Source organism: Dreissena polymorpha, chromosome 12 (genome assembly GCF_020536995.1).
Source record: "Dreissena polymorpha isolate Duluth1 chromosome 12, UMN_Dpol_1.0, whole genome shotgun sequence".
Taxonomy (NCBI): Eukaryota; Metazoa; Mollusca; class Bivalvia; order Myida; family Dreissenidae; genus Dreissena; species Dreissena polymorpha.
In genome coordinates, this window is record NC_068366.1 from 42,304,123 (window position 1) to 42,308,241 (window position 4,119).

Consider the following 4,119-nt stretch of genomic DNA (forward strand, 5'->3'; position numbering starts at 1 on the left):
CTGACCCTCAACTTTTTTGGGGGGTTGCCAAAAAAAATAAAATTATAATAATAAAAAATAATTAGTTCATTTTTGTTGATTACGGTTCATTTCGCATAACTTTCAGCTACCATTTCCATTCTAGTACCTGAAAGACCAAAAAAAATTCCCTACCTACTGACCCTGTTTTTTTTTTCCCCAAGGAGACCAGAAATGGACCTATTTTTTTTGTTTTGGCCTAATTATGGTGGACGAACCAGTTATCAAACACCTTAGAAATAACGTTTAATTACCTTAAAATTGAAACACTTAAAATGACAAAAACATTTTGTTTTAACAAATAACTAACAGTTCAATCATTGAATGATTTATCTGTAAAGTTTTCCAGCAAACTACCTTCAAGAATTCATAACAATCATTCCCTGATTATTGTCACCTCTAGCAGACAAAACAAAATGGTGGCCGATGTAAACATGACCTATTACCCGACACTTCATAAATACTACTCCAGTATATACAAAGTCACATGACTATCACGTTACCTGGACTCTGCGAAAAAATCTGCGTCTGCTGCAATCAAAATTGCAAACGGAAATATGCTTTTTGGTGTGTAAATGCACGTTTTGATAAATGCATTCAAAAAGTAATAGCAAAAAACACACAAAACGGTGTAAATAACAATAAATGCATTAGTTTAACCTGTTTTCCGCGCATTTGTTTCAAGCTAAGTAGGCAAGTAGGTCATGGACTTCATGTGCGACCATTTGTTTATCAATGTGACGTCATGCGCACTTTTGCGCATGTGCATACAGAGCCAAAACAAAACGTCCGATAATAGGTGCTGTTCGATAACAGGTACTTACACGATAAAAAAATCACTTGTCTTATACATGTACAATAAGCCAGAATATTCAAATTGTCCTCAAATTTGTAAGTTGTTAGGACAAGAGGATGAATGGAATTTAGGTTTCTTGGTGCATTTCAAATGAGATGTATGGCATTTCTAACAACTCTCATAGACATATGATAAATCGAATATCAACTCACCTGCTAGTGCTAGAGGGTTATGGATGTTTCGGTAAATGACCAGTTCGGTAAATTGATTTATAGAGTAAAAGTCGTGGATGTTTCGGTAAATTGATTTTATATAGGAGGTATACCTACAACGAGGTGTTAATGACACCTATTATCGGCTTACAATAACATTAGGGGCATTTATTTGCAAACTGTGGATTAATTTTGATGTACATTAATTGAGTTGTTTGGTACTAATTAAATTATCTGTTTAAATGTACGATGTTTGCAAAGTGTTATTATTAATTATCCAGGCTTGCAACCTATTAAATTTCTAATCGATGGAGGTAAATTATATATTAAGGTCATAATCGTTTTGTATTTTATATATGTTTTTAAACATTTAGTTGATAAATACCTTAATTAAAGCAGTTAAAAAAATATAATAATGTGGCTCTTACAAGAGGTGGCCTCCACGTGGCAAGAGCTGGGCAACATATTCATTATGTTGGCAAACTACCTCATGTTTATGTAATGGTTAATTTTCGGTGGTTTAAAATAATAAGATCAAATATGTTTGTTTCGTATGTAAATAAATTTCTCGCTTTTTTTTCCTACAAACAGTTCTGCACATAAGGTATTATTCTTAAAATAATCTAGATATTTATGTTTAGATCGTGAACATGCTTTAACACTGGTGGCCGAGTTTTTACATACACGACCAGTAACTTTCAAACTGTGAAATAAACAAACGTTTTCCTTCTTTAATCATGTTTACCAAAAAATACTGGTGGTGACATCAAAGGATGTTTATTTGTGGTAAAAATAACATTATTATGTAATTAGGTAATTATAAAATTATCATGGTCATTGTCAAATAAGAAATCAATGAGAGGATGAAGAGAAAATTTTCGCGGGTTATCGAGTAATTATGGTAAGTGTTGTTGCTCAAATGTTAAAGTATGTATATAGGCAGATGATTTCTTTTACTGTATCATACAATCATGGCTGAACATCCATGTATTTACTGCAATATTGAGGTCACTTCTCGTGCGCACGCTATTGCATGTGATTCATGTGGAAGATGGAGTCACCGTAGACACACCGGTAAGTCTTAGTAATTTCTTAGTGATAATATAGATACATTAAAATTGTGAATTGTGTTGTCGCCTGTAATGTCGTGATTTAAAACTGATCATAAGTAATGCCTTAATTAACGTAAATTAACAGATAATGGTTGTAAATATAAAAATCATATTATGTTATAACTTTGCTTTATTTATTTTTTATTTTTAGAAATTACCCATCAGCAGTACATGCAACTGCGCAGTGGTGAGGTACAGATAGAGTGGTTCTGTAATGGTTGCAGGAACGTCGACGAACCACCACCACCACTTGAAATCCCGGTATCGCCACTCAGAAATCTTGCACAAGAAGATCTAAGACATGGGGGTCTGATAAAAAAATGACATAATCTTGTTTTTAAGTACAAACATGTTTTTATTATAATTACAGGATGGCATAGACGCATCAACGCACGAGCGTGTTCAGCCAACCTCGGGCTTTACAAGTTGGCCAACCTTCTCAGAGAGGAATCTGAGACTGTTGATCTTCATATACGGCTGGTGAGCCAGCACCTTCTCACGAAGATCAGGCGGAAGAAGTATGTTACGATACACGGCAGACTGCATCAAGCATGGGATGACTACGAAGAAGAGAAGCTGACAACAACTGAACTTCTGAGGATCATCAGCCACATCAATGCCCTCGGACCATCCACAGCGGTCCACCACATGCTCGACGACGACGAGGCTTGAAAGATGAACGACTGATATGGTTGAAATGTAACATTAAATTGAACAGTGTCGTACATGTATCTAATTTGTATTAGAAAATCTGAATGATAAAAATGTGTGATAAAAATGTAAAAATATTGTAGTGCGTCAAAAATGTATCTAATTAATATGTGCTTACTCCCTCATTTTTTTTAAATGACATGAAATATTCAAATATATATATATAGTATCCAAGGTTTAGTTGTTGCTTATTTATATTATATGGTAAATAAAACGGATTACAAAGTAGATCAGTTATTATTTATTTATTGAACCGATTTGTTAGGGCAAAAAATGATATCAGTTATTTTGGCCGTAAAACCCATTGTTCCAGTACAGTAGTCAGGTGCCAGTGTATTAATTTGATAAGATAATGATCATTGCTATTACACAGTGTATTCATTCGGCTGGCGTTGTGTTATATGTCAATTTTATCAGTTTTCAAGTATGTGTATCTCTTCGCTTAACTCAACGTTCAATGACACGCGCACTTAACATAATTATAAAACATAACGCGTATCATTATATTACTTTTTATTAATTACGTACACGTTTTAAATTTTATATATTGTTTTTTTGTGTGTTTTTCGCAACCAGAAAGAAATAATAAAACATATAAATAAATATAAAATTCAACATGAAACCTTTATTCTTTAATCATAAAAAACTTTTTAAAATAGCATTAAACGTAATTGCAGAGCTTACATTTATTCCGCCATAAATCATTATTTCTTATTTTTACTATTATGTTATAATTTTGTTAATTAAATAAAAGCACCAATTTAAAAACCAAACAACAGTATTGCGTTATTTAAATCGTAAAATTAACTAAATTCTTTACCTTAGGCATGGCATTAATTACTCAACTCAAAAGTAATCCACAGTTTGCAAATAAATGCCCCCAATGTTATTGTAAGCCGATAATAGGTGTCATTAACACCTCGTTGTAGGTATACCTCCTATATAAAATCAATTTACCGAAACATCCACGACTTTTACTCTATAAATCAATTTACCGAACTGGTCATTTACCGAAACATCCAGCACCCGTGCTAGATACACCAACTGACTCGTAATCATTAAATACGTTAGTCCAAATAATTAGACGTAAGCTACCCCGCTTAGTCGATGTAAATCGACCTCATATTTATAGGAGTATAAATACGTCAGTCTCAGAATGGATTTCTAAGATTGACAATTACAGAAAAATCCAAGTGCATAAACCATTTTTCGAAATTGATCAATTTCTATTGCATACAAATTAAAATGTTGTGCTAATAACTTGATTTAC

The 4,119-nt window shown here is 32.9% G+C and overlaps 1 protein-coding gene and 1 long non-coding RNA gene across 2 annotated transcripts in view; one reads left to right on the top strand and one right to left on the bottom strand.

The window, feature by feature from the left end:
- The window catches only part of LOC127852295 (uncharacterized), an 89,252-nt gene that overhangs the window by 85,059 nt on the left and 74 nt on the right, over positions 1-4,119 (bottom strand). The gene's annotated exons all lie outside the window — the stretch shown is intronic.
- Positions 1,453-3,077, top strand: LOC127852297 (uncharacterized). Its single transcript, XR_008036181.1, has 2 exons — positions 1,453-2,100; positions 2,290-3,077. It is a non-coding gene; the product is annotated as an uncharacterized LOC127852297 (long non-coding RNA).